Raw genomic sequence first — 22,693 nt, 5'->3', positions numbered from 1 at the left:
GAAGACATAACAACTGTTATTTAACCACAAAGAGCCTCAGTTCCTCATTTATAAATTAGCACTAATAGTACTTACTCCCTAGGGATCTTGGAGGATGTCAGTTTGGATTCCCCAGAAGCAGGCCCTGAGGCAGGGATTTGAGAGTTAAGTCCTCTATATGATCATGGGGACTACAGGGGTATCAAGACAGAAACAGAAGGCAGCCAACAAAGGGTGTATTCTCAAGTCAGTATCCACCATGGTGACTAGGACTCAAACCCCCCAAGGAACTCCACAAACAAGTGTAGAATACACCTCAGAGTCATCCTGAGTGGTGAGGGAGCTGGAGTATTTATCCACCCAGTTTCCATCTGGTACGGGTTGAGGGTTGTTTCTGCAGCAGTAAGTCTTGTGCACACCTGGCTGGTCCTTAGGGGCCAGGTGTGCTCCCACAGCTAATCAGAAGCCCTAAGTAATCATATTGAGTTGTGTGCAGACAAGGTAAGGTGTGACTGACAACATCCACTACAGGGTATGTTAAATGAGGCATGATGTAACACAGGCCCAGCATCTGGCACAAAACACGACAGTTAATACTCTTAATCATCTGTACCCCTTACTGGCTTGTTATATCCAGAGCTGAGATGAGCAGGCATATAAAGAAAAAGCCAGTGCATGAGGTTGAAATATTAAATGATCTAAGAGAAATCACAAGCATAATTATGAATGGGGAATTTTCCCATGTTCTTTTTCAATATAGTCGGAAACTTAAGTCCTTGGACAAAATACCGTGACCATGTATATTCAGAAACCTTCCAGGAAAACCCACTTTGCTGGTAATTCAGCTGCATTCTAAAACCAAGCACTGTCTCTTTCCAGTGTTCTCTCTACCACCTTCAGGAGGCAGAAATTATTAGGGAGGGAAATTTTTCTACCCAAGGCATCTGTGATATTAATTATTGCCTCTCACTTTATTTATGTGTCTTTCTGTGGGTGGACTAAATCAGGTTGGCAGGTCATTTGTGGAAATGTGATTCTTCCCGACATTTGCAATTAAAGACAACATTGAGAGAATCAGAGAATGTCAGAGTTGATGGAAGATCATCCAGTTACCCACTCCTGACCATTGTTTTGTAGATGAATCTGGAAGAGGGAACTCTGAAAGGTTAAGGTGACCCAGTTCTTAAGAGGCAGACCTGAGATTCGAAGCAAGGACTTTCAGCTGCTGCCATGTTCTGTTCTGCCATGCTGTCTGCTTATTTTGACATTTCAAGCCAAGCAGACATTTAAGTTGCTGCCTAAAATAGACACATCACTGACATGCTCACTTGGAGGTCAACATTTCAGAACATGGGCGTGAACCTGAGACTTCAGACAGGCTGTGGTTTTCTATTCTAAGAATTGCTTGAGTATTTGGTTAATTTTTTTAGCTCCTGATTTTAGAGAATCAAAAAGGAACTATCCTTCCTGGTGAGTGTAAATATCAGTAGCCAGTGTGCCACGATCCTCTGAAATTCAACAGGGCTTGAGCTAGCCTTGCCTGTGCTGGGGCGGGAGCTTAGGACTATTTCCAATAGTCCCTTTCTCCCTCGATCCTTAAGCAAATGTGACATTTATCCACTCAACTCTTTTTCGTATTCCTACTATGTGCTAGCTAGTCACACTGTGCTATAAATGCTGGAGTGTTAGAAATGATTGATACATCTTAATCTCTTATCTCTAGTCCCACCAAGTTCCAGACTTGTGTATCAAACTGCCATTTTGGTGTCTGTCTTTACCTGGCTATCTAGAAACAACCCATCAAATTCAACTGATCCAAAACATAACTCATGGCTATCTCCAAACGAGTCACTCCTTACATTCATTTACTAAAGCTGTTGTAACAAATGGACCATGGACTGGGTGGCTCACCCAACAGAAATTTATTGTTTCACAGTTCTGGAAGCTAGAGGTCTGAAATCCGGGGCACGGCAGGGTGGGCTCCCCCTGATGTCTGTGAGGGCGGGATCTGATGCAGGCTTCTCTCCTTGGCTTTTAGACAGTGGTCTTCTCCCTGGCCTTCCCTCTATGCCAATCTCTGCCCAAATGTCCCCTTCTTAGAAGGACAGCAGTCATACTGGATTAGGGCTCACCCTCATGACCTCATTTTAACTTGATGACTTCTGTGAAGACCCTGCCTCCAGATAAGGGTACATTCTGAGATCCAGGGGTGAAGGACTTCAACACAGGAATTGGACAAGGGTCGGGGAACACAATTCAATCCATATCACTCCTCTGACTACGTTTCCTACCTCAGTGTATGGAATCGCACTGTTCACCCATCACTAAAGCCAAGAATCTGGGGGTCAGCCTGGACCCCTCTCCCTCCCATCCGATTGGTCAGCAAGTATGCTGTTTCCATTCAGCATCTCTTATGACTGTCACTTCTTCCCCTGGGTTATGACAGCATTCTTCTAACCAGCCTGGCTGTTTCCATGTGTACATCACACTGTGGGCAGAGTGATTTTTCTCCAACACAACAATGAGCATTTGACTGCATGTTTCAAAGCTTCCCAAGGCCTATGGTGGCCTTCAGAATGAAACATAAGTCCTTTATCACACAAGGCCAGCCCTCTGGGATTTGACCCAGTCTACCTCACTAATGTGAGTTCCCTTCACTTTCCCAACAGCCCCCCACAACTACACAACAGAAAAGTCTTCACTGATACTTGCTGTGACCCTCATCCCATGGTGTTCTCAGAATGAGCCTTCTTTTCCCCACGAAGGAGCTGAGGTTTACGGCGGTTAGATGCCTGGTCCACGGCCACTAGGGTGCAATGTGGCAGAACTTGGTCTACTTAGCAGCTGAGCAACCTTGAGTAACAAATCAATTCCTCTGGTCACGTGTCTTAATATGCCTTGTGTATAATACTACATAAACTCGAAGATTGCTGTGGGATTATATGACATTAACACGTCCAAGGGCTTAGAGTAGTGAATGGTCAGTGAATATTTGCTCTCGTGACTACTGTGATTCCTATCACTATTTTTCTTGGTATTTTTATCATTATATCAGCAGTGGGAGCATATCCGTTCTCCACTCCCCTGAACGTATCATGCTATTTCACATCTGTGCTGATTTTCCCACATGCTTTCCCCTACCTCTCATGCCTGGCCTTCCACTCTCTTCTTCAGATCCCATCCACTCCCCCTGAGGCACCTCCAACCCTTGATCTAGAAATCCTTCCCAGTGGCCCAGGCAGAGTCACTTGCCTATTTTTGGGCCACTGTTGACCTTCCTCCAGGATAGTGGTCACCATGGCCTTCTGTGGCTGCTCCTTGACCCATGTGTGAGCTTTATGGGGTCAGGGATGGCTCCTCTTTTGGCTCCATCCCCCAGTGCCCAGGGCAGAGCCTGGCACAGCACAAGTGTTTGTTGAATGGATGCATGAGGAACTAGAGGGGGCTGATGTCATGGGGAAGCACCCCACCCCCATCATTTTGCAGATTTCTGTTCTTGAGCTTTGCAGAGTGGGAATAAAACATAGATTTAATTAGCATATCTAGTCTCTGCCCCAAGCAGAACTTTATCATTTTCACTTTAAAAAGAAAGATACATGTGGTAGTAAAATGAAGTGATATAAATAGCTTATACATGTATGTTCTTACATAATATATGTAGTATATGAGCAATGTATGTAGTATGTAATACATAAATATAGTATAGAATATAATTACAGTTGGCCCTCCATATCCGTGGATTCTGCATCCATGGATTCAGCCAACTGCCATTCTAAAACATTCAGGAAAACATTCCAGAAAGTTCCATAAAGCAAAACTAGAATTTGCTGCAGGTTGGCAACTATTTACATAGAATTTACATTGTATTAGTTATTACAAGTAATCTTGAGATGATTTAAGGTGTACGGGAGGATATGCATAGCTTATATGCAAACATGAGACCATTTTATACGAGACTTGAACATCCTTGGATTTTGGTAACTGTTGGGGGAGGGAGGCAGTCCTGGACCCAATCCCCTGTGAATACTGAGGGATGACTGTATATATAATTAGAACAATCTATAATTAGCATTATAGGTATATGTGTATAATTAGTATTAGATATACGTCTAGAATTAATAATGTCTAGTACATAATATTCCATTTATAATATATAATTAGTATAATAATAAAATATTATGGTTATTATATGTGCATATATATGTGCACAAATAATTAACATAATACATGAGTAGTATATGTGATTTATCATAATTTATATTATTTATGAATAATGGTCAGTGGTAAACACAAGTTCAGGGCACATCCATTCTCAGGACTCCCACCCGCTCTTTTAGCTCTATTAATTCACTCACACAGTGAGAAGCCCTTGCAAGATCCTCAGTGATTTTCTAGAGTACATAATGCTCAGGATTCTGTATTTAAGCAGAAAAGAGCTCTCCCTCCCATTTACAGAAAACTGGTATCCTCCCTCCTCCAACTGAATGAGAGATCAGCACCTCGTTTACCCTCGTTTCTCCCTCATGCCTGGCAAATAGCACGGACTCAATAAACATTTGTGGAAGATGGAGCGAATTTTCAGTGAAAAGGATTCTGCAGTTTACCCGCAGATCCCAGAATGTAAGATGAACAAGACAGTCGGTCTCCCAGCAACAGCAGTAAATGGAGATTTGCACGCACTTGTTTTCAATTGATTTTTCCCTTCCCTTTTTAGAATGTAAGAGCCTCTGCCTCTCTTCTCTGTGGCTGATATTTCAGCCGTAACAGCCCCTGTATGTCCTTTCCTCTCGCTGTGTGCCGGACAAGTCCGTGCTGAAGTGCTTTGTGAAACCCTTCAACCATTTTTAAAGGACATTTTTTGGTTTCTTTTTTATACCAGAAAATGGGGATTCAGAGAGGGAAAGGAACTTGTCCAAGGTTACACAGCTTGTAAGTTATTCGGGTGGCCCTGACTTCACGGCCACTCTGCTATGAGTCATCGTGTCCATCCAGCTAAGCACCCTAGTTGCTGACATGGAAATCTTACAGAAAACTGTGGGTCTTTGACATCTTTCTGGCAGCCTTCATTGATCCACTCTGGACAGCTTTGTCTCAGGTTTATATGGGTGAACAGACTTCAGCCAGCTCAGCCCCAGTTTCAGGGCTGCTGGGGTCCCCTCAGACAGAGCATAGACAGTGGGAAGTCAAGGGCCAGTAGTTACAAGGGAGCTGTTTGGACATCCTTGAAATCTTCATCTCCACAGACTGGCAATTCAAAGTATGATTCTATTCCAGAAAACCTGGGCATAGTAGACAGACGATTAGAGAAGATGTATCTCGTAAAAGGCTTAGTACACTGTCTCAGTGCTCATTGAACGGCAGTTTTTAACTCTAACTGCCCTGGAATTTGGACTGAGCCTGGTCAAAATTCTGGTTACCCATTAAATGGGAATGTAGGATAGATGCTCCTGTCCAAGCACTGAGATTCAGGATTCAGCCTCAGAGACCCAAGTAAGTCTGAGACAAAGAATGAGCAGCTTAAAAGGGCCTCTGTGATGCAGATACTACCAACTTCCTCAGCCTTGTTTCTTATATACCAGAACCCTAGCTTTGACAGTATGGTAAAATGCTGTGTCCTTCCTAAGGGCTACCCTTCTCTCACCACAGGACCTTTGCACACACAGTTTCCATGGCCTGCCATCCTTTCCCCTGTCTTTTCTCCTGGTTGACTGCCAGTCATCTTTTTAATCTCAGCCTCTCTGTCACTTCATTGGCATTTATTTCATCATGATAGGACTACCTCATGAGTGCTTCTAATAGATTAGATACTGTGAGAGATGCTGGAAAGATAAAGATCAACAAGTTATAAATAGTCCCTGTCATCTTGGAGTTTGCATTCCCCTAAAGGCAACAAATATTAATCAAATAATTTACCAATGAAAGTATAGTTATACGCTTAAACCAATAGGGTGAAAACGCCAGTTCCAACCACTGAACCACTGGGATAAGACCACGTTGGTGCACTGCAGTCTTGCAAACGTACGGAAAATGAGAGGCGTGCACTCAAGTGTGTGTGGACACATGGGGGGACAGACTAGATGAAATGGGAACTTGGACTTGACGATCCCTGTGGTCTCTCCAGTTCCATGATTTCTAGGTCACACTGACTTGCTCTTAGCTGGTCTGAAGAAAATCTGTTTGAAGACACCTCCCAAAGAGAATGAAAGTTTACTCATTACCCTAAATGCGGTGAAAAATGGAATTTTCTATCGCTAACTTGACCATTTCTGAGATCGCTTATGAGGGAGAATTAGGTTTATCTCTTCCAAAAGTGGTTTTCGCTTTTAAACAGCTCCTGGAAACCACAGACCATTCATGTGGTCCAAGAATGGGAAAGAGTGAGCTTGGGGTGGACCGAGAAAACACAGGGAGGAAATGCTGCGGTGAGATTGTTTTCTTCCAAAGAACAGTCAGTTGACCTTTTCATCTTCATCGATTCAGAGAGGTGCTTGGATAAGGAAAGGTAAACGAATGTTATCGCAAAATCTCGCACACTGGATCCTTGAGCCCTCCTTACGCTTTTCATATGACAATACGACCTCCCACGCTGGAATTCAGACACAGGTTGAGAAACTTTTTTTCCCCCCAGATCAAAGCTGTCAATTGCTAGCTCAACTATTCAGTTGACTCAGTTGTAAGGAGAGGAAATTCACCTCCCACTGTGTGGGCTGTTCCATGTGACCCGCCATCCAAGGCAGCAAAGAACATTCTGTGTTCTCACCTGGTCTGCTCCAAGAATCAGTCAGTTTCTCTTTTTCTTTATCTTGTTTGTCACTGCGAAACTCTTGAACTACACATGACACTCCCCATTAATATGCATGTGCCGAGCATTTCAGCAATGAGATGCTTCAGGGGCACGTGGCCAAGGGAGGAGGGGGACAACGGAGGGGAAAAGTGGAGATCAGGACAGGCAGTTTTCAACTGCTGAAGGTATAAATATGGAAGTTTTTTTTTTTTTTTAAATCCCCAAAGACAGTCGACACTGTCTTTAGGAAGATTTGGTAGAGAACATCTTTTATCTGTTTATTTTTATCTTGTATATAGGGCAGTGCTTCTCAGGATACGGTGCCAGCACCAGCATTACATCAAGTTGTTAGAAATGTAAGTTCTCAGGCCCCACCCCAGACCTGCAGAATCAGAAACTCTGGGGGGTGAGGCCCGGCATGCTGAGTTTTAACAAGCCTTCCAGGAGATTCCAATGCAGCTGAAGTGGAGAACCACTGATGTAGCTTATCCTTAACTGCACCGCTCCACTCCACATGGTTCAGATGCTAAGGCCCCCAGGATGCTCGGAATATCTTCATATCAGATGTTTTATTTCAAACCAGGGTAGGGCCTGGTTATTAGCATGTACTTAATAAGTTCTCTGGGTAATTCGAATGCACAGCCCATGCTGAGATCCAGCACTCTGTAAAGTTTCCTTCATCTGAGTTACGGCATTGACCGTAATCCATTTCCTCCCTTCCTAGTTGAGGTTGACGTCAGAACCTGTGGGTTTAGTACGTGGGATCCTGTAGATCAGGGCATGACTAACAGTCTCCTGTGAGTCAGAGATGCAAGGAGAGATAATAACCATCACCCCTGACCTCACCGTCCCCATTAGCAGGTCCTAAAGCTCTGGATGCTTGGAGAAGTTCAGCCTCCCTGCTCCGTGGTTTCATTTAAGCTGCTGAACACCCAGGTTTCCCAGCCACTCACAGCTTGGCCCATTGGTTGACGGCAAGGTGAACATTTAAACCTTTCCTCTGCTCAGGCTGTGCGGAGCTCACTGCAGGGGCACTTGGGGAGAAGCAGCCGGGCAAAGTCAGGGAGAGTATAGGTTGATTTGTCCAACCTCATCTGCACAGAGCTTCCTGTGTGCCAGCAGGGTTCTCTGTGCTCTCCGAACAACAGCTCATTTGATCTGCACCCCGACCTTCACCAGGAGGGTACTGTTTTATCCTCATTTTCCAGAAGAACGAACTGAGGCACAAAGAAGTTATGTAACCGCCCAAAGTCACACAGGAAGGGCAGAGACTAGATTTGAACCCTGCATGGCCTGGTTCCAGCATCTATCATCTTAAACAGTGTCCCGAGCTGCAGGATAGTAGTGAGTTTGGAGGATAAAAGGAGAGAAGGAAGGGGAACCGTCTCTTAATGGCCCGTTACTCTTTGTCAAGGACTGTGCCAGGCACCTTACGCATGCTGCGTTTCCCCCTCCCAACATCATATACCCATCAGGAAGACAGGCTCAGAAATGGAGGCTCAGAAAGATCGAGGTTATTTGCCAGAAACTGGACACTGAGGCTCAGAAAGGCTAAGTACTAGCAACAGGAAGGGATGAGATTTAAACCCCAGCCTCCTTGTCACTAAGCCCAGCTTCTCTGTTCCTGACAAATGCAACAAAACAGAACTGAGACACAGCTGAGGCTGCAGAACAAGCTAGAGCTCCCAGACCCCATCCCTGCTTCCGTTCCAGAGCTGTTACCTAAGTTGGTTAAGCTTCCCATTTCTCTTCTTTAAGTCAGAGATGATCATGTCTACTCCACGTCTCCATGTCGACCCCAAGGTCAGGTGTGGGTCCAAGGAGGAGGCATGTGTGATGTGATTCATCAGGGATGACTTGGAGCTGGTGCTCGATAAGCAGGCTTCCAAAGCCACCTCTTCCAGGAAGCCTTCCTGGAGGTCCCCAGCAGAGTTAATATCTCCTGCTTTGCCCTGAAACTCACACACATCACTCCTCCACCGTCTTTCATTCTGTGCTGATTCTTCTCTCTGCCTCCCTCCTCTTCCTCCTCTGTCTCTCACTTTTCCTTTTTCAAAATCTCTTTTGTGTCTCCTACTAGCCTGTTAACTCCTTAAAGGGAGGACCACATCGTATTTGCCTTTATCCACTGCGGTGTGTCCCTGGGTGTAGGTCTCAGTTGCTGTGTGTTGAATGGATGAAGTAACTGGAGAGACACGTTTGGTGAGCAAAGAGCGAGGTGGTCAGAGAAGACCCACGGGGTCAGGGGGTGGCTGAGGGCTGGGACTGGCATGTGTGCCCTTTCTAGAAAAGGCGGGGGGCTTGGGAGGCAGGTGTTGGCTGTGGCTCAGCCATCTTCTTTGCTTTATCCTTTTCTTGGATGCGGACAAGGTCTGCCCCACATCCCTTTGGCAGTTACAACTTAACATCAGTGATGGGGGGAAATTTATGGGCTGGCCAAGAGTAAATATTTGCTTGTTTTTCTTTTAACAATACACATGGAGTGGGGAGAAGGGTAGGAGGTGGGTCATAACAGGGGGAGGAATATAGGAAGAACGTTGGATAAAATAGGTTTGGGCATAGAAATACATTTCTCAAAGAGCCCCCAGAGCTGTATCACGGTTAAATGGTGACACTGGTTCCTCCTAAGGCCATTTGTGGATGCTCCTGAGCTGGGTGGATGCCTGCCCTGTTTTGGCCCTCCCACACGTGGACTCCTGCCCACAGAGGCCACCTTCCCAGCATCCGGTCTGGTCCCCTGTGGGGACAGAGGGATGTGTTTTTGAAGGGGTTTGGCCAGAATGACTCCCACTGACCAGCATGAGCCCAGCTCCCCTCATGGTGCCTGAAACACCTAGTCTCAGCACAGCTGGGTTTCCTAAGCCCCGGTCGTCACCCAGACAGCTTTGGGACAGAGGGCAGGAGAGAGGTGACTCTCGCTTTCCCAAAGCGTCTCCTAGGGCTTGGTCCAGGGAGCCCTGGGACCTCCTGGGATGATGCACTGGTGACAGCTCCGCCTTCTGCTCTGACTGGGAGGGTGGCCAGTCCAGTTTTACTTCATGGTATGTTAGAGGGTCCGACAGCTTGCCATATTTTTGTTGAAGAGGCAGCCCTAAGTCAGAATGGGAGGGACACTGAGGTGGGGCCTGAGGGAAGCAGACTGTAGCGAGGCCCTTTTTTCAGAACACGACCCAAAGCAGGCTGGCTCTGAAGAGAGCCTTAAACACACGGGAGTAAAAAACCAAGTCCTGATCCTCTCCCTACCACATCAGCTCTTCAGGTGGGGAAAGGAGAGTTCGGACTTTTTATAAAAATTGAGGTGTCACTTATACAGAAAAAGGCTGTGCATATTGAACATATACATCTTGACGAGTTTGCAGATAAGTCTGTACCGATGAAAACATCGCCTGAACAATGCCATAAACTTAACCATCACCTGTAAAATTTCTTTCTTCCCTCTTTTTTTTTTTTTTTTGGCGACAAAATGTAACAGAAGATCTACCCTCTTCACAAAAGTGTAAGTATTGATTGTAGGTACTGTGCTGTACAGCAGATCTACAGGACTTTATCCTGTATAACAAAGCTGTGCCCCCTTTGACAGACACCTCCTGGACCCCCCCTCCCCCGGCCTCTTGTAACCTCCATCCTACTCTCTGCTTCTGTGAGTTTGACTATTTTAGATTCCCGACATAAGTGGCATCAGGCAGCGTCTGTTCTTCTGTGTTTCGCTTGTTTCACTTAGTGTAATGTCATCCAAGTTCATTCATGTTGTACCAAGGGCAGAATTTCCTTTTTTTTTTTTTAAGGCAGAATGATATTTCATCATCTGTACCACATTTTGTTCAGCTGTTCATCTGTCGATGGACATTTAGGTTGTTCCCATGTCTTGGCTATTGTGAATAATGCTGCATTGAACACAGGTATCTCCTCAAGATCCTGCTTTCAGTTCTTTTATGTCTATCCAGGAGTGGGGTTGCTGGGTCACATGGTAGTTCAGTGTTTCATCTTTTGAGGAACCTCCATACCTTTTTCGCTAGTGGATGTACCAATTCACATTCCCACTGACAGTGTATGCAGGTTCCCTTTTCTCTACATCCTCGCCAACACTTACTGTTTCTTGTCTTTTTGATAATAGCCATCCAGCAGGCGTAGGTGACATCTCATCGGGCTTTTGATGGGCATTTCCCTGATGATTAGTGATGTTGAGCACCTTTTGGGTCAGGCAGACCCGAACTGGAAACCTTGCTCCCAGACTGATGGGCTGTGTGACTTTGGAAAGATACTTCATCTCTCTGTGACTCCCTGGTCTCATCTATAAAATGGAGTGTTGGTTTTTGGATCAGACACAGACTGGAGGAGCCAGTACAGTGCCAGGCAGAGAGCAAGTGCTCAGTACGTTCAGGGCTCTTTAGCTCTTCTTATGCTCAAGAATGTACCTACTGCATTATTATCTTCTGCCTCCTGGTTCCAGGTGAAGTAGCTTTTTCTCAGGTGCGCTGGGACTTAGGATTGTCAACTGTGGGGCAGGTAGCTGAGTGGGAAGGCTTTGATTTGGGGCCACCACTCCCCACTCCCCTGCCTCCACTGAGCAGGCACAGCTGTGAGCCTTGGCAACCAGAATGTGTGCATCTGTATGGTAAATATTTAAAGCTTTCTGTCTATTATATGGTGTTTTGACATCTTAAAAAATCTTTCTGGCTGGGGAAAGACAGCCCCTTTCTGGGCTCACCAATTCAATGACCAAGCACTCCACTGGGAGCAGTACAGTCTTGGATGTGCACACTAACCAGTCTGGAGCCCTCCCTCCTCTCTCTGGTCCACACATACCCCCAGACAGTACTCATCTGCCTGATCATCCCAGTGCCAGATACCAGGCAAGTGGAGACCATCTGAACCCCCACTGAAATTATTGAAAATAGCCAGTCCTACACTGACCACTCTGCCCTGCCTTGCTTTTCCCACAGAAACCCCAATAAAGTCTCCCCCTTCCTCCACTCCTGTTTTCTGTCTCCTAACCACCCTGATGTCTTTCCCTATGCAGTGTGCCTCCTGTCTCTAGGACTAGAGAGTATAATAAATTTTGTTTTCTGGAGCCTTCCTCTGTCTCCTCTTGTGGCCACATCTCACTGACCATCTCATAAAATAAGACAGAACAGCATCCCTCGCTTGCCCCAGGGGTTGAGTATTTTTGTGCAGTAGACAGCCTGCCCAACTGTGCATGACAACTCTTCTAACCAGCCCTTGTGGGGATCATCCTCAGTCTTTGTCTCTCATCAGGACTGTTTTCCAAAAGAGACCACGTGTGGCCACAGGACAACCCATCACCCAGAGACTCCCACATTGCCTGAGAATTGGACTCCAGGAACCAAGTGGCTGGAATCCTGGCCAGGGAGCCAGTCCAGGCTACCAGATGGACAAGTCCCCTTCGTGGGGCTCTAAATCATGGTGGGTCAGAGCCACTTCCAAGCTGGCTGCCTTCCATGGAGTGCATCTGGATACATTTCCTGGATGATTACATTTGCATCGTGGGATGCCGGATTCACATTTCCAGCCAAATTATAATTTGTACCCACAGTTTGGAGCTGTGATTTTAATAAATGTGTTCTATTTCAACAGAAAACTTGTTAGGTAGGGTGATCATGTAATTTATCATCTATATTGGAAGACTCTGAGAGTGAGGGGGGATGCTGTTATTAACTTTGCCCCTTCAAAGGGCATAAAATAGTGCCCGAGGCACATTGGGTCCCCTTACCTGTTATTGTGTGGCCACCCTAATAGCAAGTCAAGGAAAGGGGGGTGGGCATTGGGAGAGGAGGGCAAAGGTGTAGGTATCTGTGAGACTTGGATTTTGACCCTTGATCTACCACTCATCACCTGAGGGACCGTGGTCCAATTATTCTGAGCTGACAGCCTGATCTCTAAAGTGGGGATAAAGATACCCATGTGTATGTGCTAAATAGACAGAGAAAGCTGTGCACAGGATCAAGCATAAAGTGGGGTTAGGCAGTCAAAGCTCACTTCCTCTACTTCCATCCATCTTCTCTGCATCCTAACCACAAAGATTTGTGAAACCCATGTGTAACAGAGCCTGGCCGGAAGTAAGTGCCCTTGCTTGGGATGATGGTTTTCACAACTCAGCCATCTGCCTTCGTGCCTTTTTCTGAGTGTCCTTGTCCCCTGACGGCGCCTCATTAACCAGGCCTCTTGACAGGACCAAGCGCTGACCCTGGTTTCAGCCCCTTCTGATACGAGCAACACCTTCATAGGAAAGCCCCTGCCCTGGGCGTGAAGTCCCTGCTGTCCCCTGCCAGCCCTCAGGGATCAGACCTCCGGACTCTTTCTGCACCTTCAACTCCCTCGGCCGAGGTTCTGAATGGGGCGGCGGTGCAGGGCCCATCACCACTGGAAGGTGGCATTGGATGCTTCTGGGTGAGAGGACCTTTAAGATTCAGTCCTTCAGGGAACGAAAGTGCAGTATCTCCAGATAGGAATTCCCATGGGGATGTCGAGCCCTGTCTGCTGGACCTTTTCTACCTTTCAGACTTGCCCTCTCGAAAGAGCAACTCACTTCCCAGAGCTCTGTCCTGCCATTTCATATTAACAACAAACCTTCCAATTAACTGACTTCTTCATAAATGCATCAAGTGGAAAGTTATTTCACTCTTAATCTTCTTTATCAGCCACCTCCCTTACTTAAACACTGACACCACCAGGTCCAACACTGTGCCTTGAATCACCTCTTCATCTGGAGCCCCTGCATAGCAACAGGCATGCAGGTGTTCATGAAATGTGGGAATGAATGAATGAATGAAAATCTCTTCACTTTTTTTTTTTCCTTCTTTGACACATCTCAGTAAGGGAATGCCATGTTCCATTCATGGTATCCTTTTCACTGTCTCATTTATTTTACATACTTATTTATTGTTCTGTTCAGTGAAAATGGGTGTGCAGTGGACATAAATCAATGCCGTGCACATGAATCAGTGTGCTCCATGCACACTTTGTGCCACACACTCTGCCAGGTTCTAGAAATCCTAAGTGGCAGGTCCTGGACACAGATGGCCTGTGGGCCACCCCTGACTACACTGACTAGCCACCTGGAATTGGGCAGGTCCTGTGAGCACTCAGAACCTTCATCTCACATGCGTGTGTGGTAACAGTGCCCTCCTCGAGGTGGGAGTGAGGAGTGAAGGAGGTGACCCTATAAAGGGCTGAGCATCCTGCCTGGCACCAGCTAGTAGGATAGTTAAGGATTTTGACTCCTGTTCCTGCAGCCAGATCTCTGACCAGGCGATGACAAATGGTGGGACAAGAAGAGGGCCGCCGGAGGAGCTTTGAAAGCATAGCCTTGGAGATTCCTAAGACCTAAAAATCTGCTCCAATCATCTATTTTAATCTCCTACCTAGTGTAGGAAGCCTGATCCAGTCACTCCTGTATACTTCCAGGGTGAAAACTTGTGAGCTAGACATGGAGAACAATTACCTTCCAGCTTCTATTTGGGGGTAGCTCTAATGGTCCTAAAGGTCTTGTTTCTATTGTGTGGTGGGTCACCCCCTGTAGATTTTGCTCCTAGAAGGCATGGCACACGAAAAAACAGACTCATGTGTCTCATACTCCTTGTTGTTATGTGGCTCTGGCATCCTGAATCTCCTTTTTTCCAGCCTCATCATGCTCAGTCCCTTCAACTCTTCCCTTTGGCAGATGGGGTGATGGTCCAGTGGACAATGGCCTGAAGGATGAAGGTCCTCTTAAAGGTGGCACTGTGGGACCACCTGCCTCCACTTGAGCGCAGGTGGTTCTAGATATTTCTGTGTTCGCAGCCTACTTTGATGTCACAGAATTTCGAGTGGCACACTTGAGTGGATCAAAAAGACCAAGATAACCCTAAAAACGTCGAGAGAATTGCAGAGGTCTTCACAACCACAGTATAGCCACATCTCATATTGTTCAATATCTCTGAAAGTGAAGACAGTCATTCTGCTGTCTCCTTGGTTTTTCCACTTGATTTCACAACCCCTTAGTGCTCCGATCAGGCTCTTTTTAAAAAAAATAATTAATTGATTAATTTTATTGAAGTGTAGTTGATTTACAATGTTAGTTTCAGGTGTACAGCAAAGTGATTCATTTATGCATATACATACATATATATATCTTTCTTTCTTTTCAGATTCTTTTCCCTTATAGGTTATTACAAGAAATTGACCTACTGTGCTGTAAAGTAGGTCCTTGTTGTATATCGATTTTAGAGATAGTAATGTGTGTCTGTTAATTAGGGGTTGGGGATTAACAGGCTCTTTTTACTGGTATGCATAAGACAAATTTCCTGCGTGGCTCAATAAATAGGTAGTCTTCTGTGGGCAACAGCTTCAATGTAAGCTGCTCCTTTCCCTCCCTGCAACTTGTACTGCATGCTGTGATGCATTTTAGAGCTCTCGGGCCCACACTCTGATGGCCAGGAAGGATATGTATCCTCAGTTGGGGCAAAATTCAAGTGTACACAGGGGTCCATCACTGCCAAGGTTGGAGGTGTGTTGCTGGCAAAGCATCAGGGCAGCCTGATTCAAAGACTGCAGGTTTGCCTGTGAGAAGCATGGGGAACAGAGAGACCAAGGGCTAGTTTGGCTTTTGTCTCCCCCACACCCTGCTTTTGGCCACTAAATAGTTATAGGTTGCAGTCAACAAAAGAGCTCATCAAGATAAACCACTCACAGCTCCGGGCTTTCCTGTCTGCTCCCTCATTCCCAGAAAGCTTTTGGCAAAATTGAAGCTATTCTTTCCCCAAGCCTAGCACAAACTAAACATGCTAGTAAGCTCTCCAGATACACAAGAGGATGAAATACCACGCTTCACAGTTGAAGGATCTACTCTGATTTCTACTAAGCTCTTTTTAATAAAGTATTATTATGCAAGCAACACATGTTGATGTCCTTGTAAAGAATGAAATTTGGAAAACACAGAAAATGATAAAAATGTCAGTCATCATGCCATATCTCAGAGGTAAATACTCCACATAATTTGGCTCATTTTGTTCCAGTAGTTTTCCAACTTGTATTGATCAATATTTGGTTGTCTGAAGAATTGTAATCACACTGAAGACCACTGCGTACCCTAATTATTACTGTTTTTCTTTCTAAGCTTATATGAAGAGCATGTGCATGGGCCACGAAAAATCCCTTCACATCATTATTTTGAATGGTTGAGGGATAGTCTGTTGTGTGATATACTGTAATTCCTTTCAACCAACCTCTATCCCATAGGAAATTATAATGCTGTATTATTATAAGCCATGTTTCAGTGAACATCTTTGTACGTAGATCTTTGGCTGTAAGTTTCAGATGGCAGAGTCGAAGTCTGTTTTATCTGCTACTGCATATTTTGTGTCTAGCACGTTGTTGGACAAACTGTAGATGCTCAGTGTTTGAATACAGACTGGCCGACTGTTTGGCTAACTCCTTGATTATTTTAATCCTTAGGAGACATTGCCAATAGATAGGTTACACCCTGTATTTTATATGGCACCCCTGCTAGTATAAAATTATAAGATCAGACAGCTTTGTATAGTTCTATAGAGAAGATCTGGGAGGCACAGCAGGAATTCCAGACTCTGTGGTCCAGAGTGATAACTGAGGACTGTTTCTGCTTTGAAGAATACATTTTGGTGTTGGGAAATCAAACGTGGTCCCTGGCTCAGTAGCTTACAAACTCTTTTAAGTAATGAAACTGTGTCTACATGTAGTTTGCATGCTGAGAACATACTCATTTATAATTCCTTGTGCTTCATAAATTTATCCTTCTCTGTGTAATTAAGAACCTCATTTTCATTAAGCAGATGCTGTCTGCCTGGAACAGATGAGGTTCATCAGTTTAATTTGATCAAACAATTGTCAAGCATCCACTCCACCTGGACCCTGCTCTATGCTTTGGAAGCAGAGAGGTGCCTAAAACCCACTCTGAGCTCAAATCTAGACAGGAAGACCCGTGGACAACTGCAGCATGCTAGTGCCCAGCATATGGAGGTCAGTGATACATATCTGTTGGATGGATGGATGGATGCACTCTGGTGAAGGTGTTATCTGTAATACACTGTTGAGGGCGTAGAGCTGGAAGAACAAGGAAGGCTTCCAAAGGAAAGTGATGTTTAAATGATGAATAGGAATTTGCCAGGCGGAGAAATAAGGGCAGCGAGCATACTGTCAGGTTGAAATGTGCGTGGTTGACAGGGGAAGAGGGACAGACGAGCATGGCTGGAGATGAAGATGTTGGTGGGCAGGAGCTGGTGGGGAGGGGTGCTTGAGTTAATCTTTGGCTGATCATGAATGCCTTGTTCAGAGGGTTTCTCCAAACGAAGACCCCAAGATGAAAATACCTGTGCACGTGATTTATTTGGAAATTGATTCCAGGAAGTAAGATGAAGTATGATGGTGGCTGGTGGGGCAGTTGGTGGTGGGGTGGTGGGGAGGGAAGTCTATGAAGTGGTTTACCCCAGTGACCTCCTGTAGCTCATCTCTAGCGAGGACCTTCTGAGAGACCATGTAGAACACACCTCATAATTCTCCCATTAAGGATGGGGGAAGCGCTGGTATTTATCCCTCAACCTCTGTCCCTCACTTGTTGAGGATGCTCTTAGGGGCATGAACTCCCAGACACTTTCAGCCTGCCCCAAGCAAGGCCAAGTTGCCAACCAGAAAGTGACCTCAGGTGGAGAGCCACAGGGATCTACCGGCTGTGAACTGGGACCGTGCACTGATCTTAGGGATGGGGGTGCATGGCTGGGCAGCCAAGGTGTCTGCCACAAAGCCTGGTGGGTAACAGGCTAGATCTCGGCAAGCCAACCCTGTGATTAGACAAGGGAATAATCCTATTCCAATGACTTAATACCATCAGCAGTTCCTCCCTGGGGTGTGTGCTGATTCCTAAGGCCTGCAACGTGCTTCTTTCTTGCTTTTCATGTAATTGCCACCTTGTCTCTGCTTAAATGTCACCCACTCAGCGAGGTCATCTTTGATGATTCAGTCTGCCATGTGTCTTCCTGTCTATTCTCTGTGATGGCATCTTGATCCTTTCCATATATTTATTATATATGATATATATACATATACAGATATATATGCATGTCTGTAAATACATAAAATAGGGATAGATATTTGTTTGATCTTTGGCAATGTGCCTACCTCCTTATTTGCCATTGCATTCTAGACACCTAGCATGCTGCTTGGCACATGGTAAGTGCTCACTAAGGGTCTGTTAGGTGAATGAATAGGGTCCCCCATCTGCCTCATGTGCTTTCCGCCAGAGGAGGTCTCGCCTCCTCTGTTGTCCCACTCCATAGCCCAGGCTTCAGGGTCCCATTATATGTCCATGCTAGGGGGCTGGGGAAGAGCTCTGAGCAGCAGGGAGTCAGACTGGCGTCTGCTTGGCCCTGGGGAGGGGGGTCCGGGTCCTGGCATTGAGCACGTGGCCACTTTCTCATCACGGGGATGGACTCTAGAGTACAGGGCGCCTTTCAGCCGCCTTTCTTAGGGCTTAAAATATTTGCCCTCCTTAATGCATTCCTGTCTGGACGCTACTCTTAATCACCTCAAATCCAGGATTTCAGCCTCATTGGTGTAATTAATGCCCTGGAAGGTTTAGAACTCTTGTGGGAGAACTCGGGGGCCCCTGGGAAGTAAGGTTTGCCAGATAAAGTCTGTATTTTGCCAATCTAGCAACTCTATTGCGACTGACCTTCTGTTGGGGCTCCAGAGAGGAGAAGTGACGTGCCCACCCCTCTAAGCTGGCGGGGAGCATACTGCCCCCTCGCCCTGCCTTCCCACGGCCCACCTGGCTTCTCAGAGGCCAGAGTGACCCCAGGTACTGTCGAAAAAGACAGCTTGTAGCAAGGTCGCCTCACTTGTCCAAAAATAGGTGAGTAGGCAGAAACTAGGAGCAGATGGGGAGACCTGTACCTGCTGTCTCCTTCCTCGTTTCTGACCTGCCTTAGTGGCTTACAACACAGGCTTTGAGAAGGATCCATCTGAGTGTGAATTCCATCTCCATCTTGGTCAACCCCGTGGTTTTGGATAACAGACTTCACTTCCATAAACCTTGATGTCCTAAATCTCATAATGGGCTGATAATGATGGTCTAGACTGTATAGAGTTGCTATAAATACAAAATAATGAGTGCAAGGTCCTCGGCAGCATGTTTTTAAAAAAATCAAAACATACATTCCTGTGCTGAAATACACACACATATAAATAATAAGTATGTATTTAAAATTCACAAAATTTGAAAAATTGCAATTTTACAATTTAAAAAAACTGCTACTAGATATTATCTTGGCTCTCATCCACCCATCAGTTTATCCATTCAAAGAGTTATGAATAAAATTCAAATAGTAGTGCTGAGAGGAGAGAGGGGAAGACTCTTGTGAAGCCAACATCACAGACAGATCAGGGCCCTCGTGCAGAGCCCTGCCTACCATTCTCGCTGGTCGCCACCTACCCAGTACTCGCAGCTGCATACTTTCCTTGGGCTTTTGTGCCATCTTTCCTGGCAGCCTGGGAAACTCCTCTTTATCCTTAAGAATTCTGCTCCCATATCATCCCTTTTCCATGAAGAGTTAACCGCTCTTTCTCCCAAATTCCTTCCATTGCTTCTATGAGCGCAGGCTCCATACTCTAGTTCCCATGTCTAGGTGCTTATCCATCTCCTCCAGAGAACAAGGAGTCCTTGCAAGGCAAAGACTGCCTAATCCATGCGCTGTCCAAGGCCAAGGACTGAGTGGGCACCTGTATACATGGCTCTATTTCAGTGGTCCCTCGGGTTCATTCAGCCCTGGAAAGAGTTTTCAAAGTTTCCTATTGGGAAAGAGCAACCAGCCTGATTTTGAAAGCCCTTGGTAGCTTCCCCTGATGGATGGTCTTGGGTACCACTACGGCTTTCTGAAAATATGCAGACTTGTCCTTGCATAAGTTGGGACTCTTATTTTGACAGTGCATCCCAACATCATGCTGAGCCCAGGACTGTCACCTCCCTAGGAAGTAGCCTCCAGGCTCTCCAGTCTCCAAAGAAGTCTTCCGCCTTCCTCCTCTTGTCAGAAACAATGAAGCCCCAGCTCTAAAAACCAAGGTGTTCGGAAGACAGGCTGACAGCCTGATAGAACTTGCTGTCAGCTCTCTGACATCCAGGGCATCTGTGGACCCCTGACACAGCTTGACTGTGGTCTAGACGTTCATGAGAGAGAACTGGAGGCAGCAGTGTGTCCCTCCACTGCCCCAAGACCACCATTGGTGTCATGTGCAATCGATCATCAAGGAGGGAACACAAAGGGATGCTCCAACTGGTGTCAGAGCTACAGATGAGCATTTAGAAATGCTGGAGGAAATGGGTCATTGTTGTGCACAAGGGCATTAACTTTCAGATCCATATACCTCGCTCCAGGTTTGAAACTGGAGTTCTTGTAACCCCAATTTAACCTGAGGGTGGACAGGGCAGAAAAAAGTGCAAGAACAAGTATGCTTATGTAATCTGAATAACTTCCTCCTCAAATCCATGCTGGACAGTCTAACATCCTTTCCAATAGTACAATTAAAAATAGCTAAGTGGGTACCGTGTGCTGTATTGACACCTTGTCTCTATCAAATGAGTTTTCTCATTTAACAAAGAAGAAAAATGAGACTTGGAGAAGTTAAGAAACGTGCCTCAGGTCACACAATCCGCACATAACAGGGCCAGGATTTGAACCCATGTCTGCCAAGACCAGAGCCCTAACCTCTGCCCTCTACTCCCACCCGAGTAAATGTATTCTTTCCTAAGTGGCTGTGCATCTGGTCAGAACTTCCTGTCCATGCATTTTCTGCCGGCACGCAAAACTGAATGCCTGCTTCGGGCTGAGAAACAGGACATAAATGACAGACAGATTTTATGGACACAGAATAAGAAATCAAAGCGAGGAGCACCAAAAGCATCCTCACTGTCCACCTGTTCCTTCTGCTTTGGTTTTTCTTGTCATTGTACACGGAAGTGTGTTACTGACATTCTCTCACTGCGAACTTCCTCCTCCATCAGTTAGTCAGCCCTTCCACCAGCCAGCTGGGCAAGCAACCAGAGAGGCTGGGCATCAGAAAAGCTCAAAAATGGAAGAGTCTGCGGATGTGAGATTTTGAAGATCGTTCTATCCAGTGTGACACAGATGGGTACCACTTTATGAGGACTTTCCTGCTCACCTTCCTCACCACACAATAAGCTGGGTTGCATGTCTGCTTTTATCAGTAAACACTAACATGTGTACAAGGTAATTATTCCATTACCTCTTCTCTCTGAGGTAGGGCATGATTTGGACATAATCACAGGTACCATTTACTGCACTCTCACTTGGAGCTGGCATTATACTAAGGATTCTGTTAGCTTGTTAACTGCACAACCATCTTAGGAGGGTGGTGCTATTAGGCCAGTTTTACACACAAGGAAATTGAGACTTAGAGAGATTGAGATCATCCAGTAAGTTGAAGCTGGGATGCATATACAGGTTGGTCGGACTTCAACGACTCTAGACCTCTGTGCCGTAATGAACATAAACTAGCATATCCTAATACCATGGATTGAAATGAATACTAATACAGTCCTCAATGTGTTAGATTTCACGTGTATTACCCATTCCAAAGCACAATCATGCAATGACAGTGCTATCTAATTCCTAGTGAACTTCTTCTGAGTATATGTTCTCTGTATCACTGCATCGCAAACTTAACCATGGATTTGAGCCTCCCGGTGGACTTGTTAAAACACAGACTCCTGACCCCCATCTGAGAATTTCTAATTTCAAAGTAGGTCTAGGGTGGGAGCCAAAAACTTGCATTTCTAACAGTTCTCAGGTGATGCTAGTGGTCCACACTTTGGAAATCACTGCTTTCTATGAATTAACTCACTGAATACTCCTCTCAACATTTTCATCCTCATTATGAAGATGAAGAAACCATGATCCCGAGAGGTTAACTAGCTGGCCCAAATAAAGAGAAATAAACCTTTCATCTTTTATTTGAGCTTCTCTTCTTTAAGCTGAGCCCAGAATAACTTTACTTCTCTCTTCTTGATACTGCCAGCAAATCCTACCACAGGAGACTAAAAGCCCAGGGCCCATTTGACCCAGCTCAGGGCCATATTGTGAAGTTATTGTGATGTTTTGGCTGGCATGTATCTTGGGCTTATTAATATCAAGAGGAGCCCAAATGGTTTAGGAAGAAACAAGTGTTCACCAGCTCCCTTGTCTACCCACTTATTCAACCCACTAGCATTTATTAGCTTCTTTGGGGTTCTAGACAGCAGGAAGGATTCTCAGAAAGAAGAAGATAAGCTTCCTGAGCTCAGTGGGCACAGGGCTGCGAAACAAGGTCTAAATGAAGGCTGTCATTGGGAATTCACCCAATGGGCCAGGCAGGCAAGCAGGTTTCCATGGGCTACAGACAGGACACCAACAATCATAATGGACATCACAATAATTGTTGTAGGCCAGATTCTCTGGAAAAGGACTCTGAGTGGAGACCTGCATGCAGGGTGTTTAATAGGTAGGACTCTTGGAAACAGCACCTGCAAAGGAGGGAGGGAAGCAGGATTGGGCAGACTGAAAAACTGAGCTGGGGTGCAGCTGGAAGCGATGTTTTAACCAGTCCTACAAGGAGTTCCAAAGCTGGGCTTCAGAGTCATTTCCATGGAGGCAAGGGGACTGGGCTTCTTGGGTTCCTGCACCCAACAGTAATTAGATGTGGGCCTCCCCAGCAAGGGGCAGCAACCTTGAGTGAGGCAGCTCCCTTGCCGTGAGGGCAGTGACTGGAGAGGGATACAGGCAGGAGTCATCAGTAGCCAATGCTCCTGGCAGCTAGGGGAAATGAGTACCTCAGTCCTAAAGGGTATTCTAGCTGGCAGACCCCAGCATCCACTACAGGTTTATTAGGTAACATTTTAAAGTACTT

The 22,693-nt window shown here is 45.8% G+C and overlaps 1 protein-coding gene across 1 annotated transcript in view; it reads right to left on the bottom strand.

The window, feature by feature from the left end:
• Positions 1-22,693, bottom strand: part of VAT1L (vesicle amine transport 1 like) — a 125,752-nt gene that overhangs the window by 64,440 nt on the left and 38,619 nt on the right. The gene's annotated exons all lie outside the window — the stretch shown is intronic.

The sequence above is a fragment of the Camelus ferus genome, chromosome 9 (genome assembly GCF_009834535.1).
Source record: "Camelus ferus isolate YT-003-E chromosome 9, BCGSAC_Cfer_1.0, whole genome shotgun sequence".
Lineage (NCBI taxonomy): Eukaryota > Metazoa > Chordata > Mammalia > Artiodactyla > Camelidae > Camelus > Camelus ferus.
The sequence above is the reverse complement of the archived record's forward strand: the minus strand, read 5'-3'. Positions and strand labels throughout refer to the sequence as shown.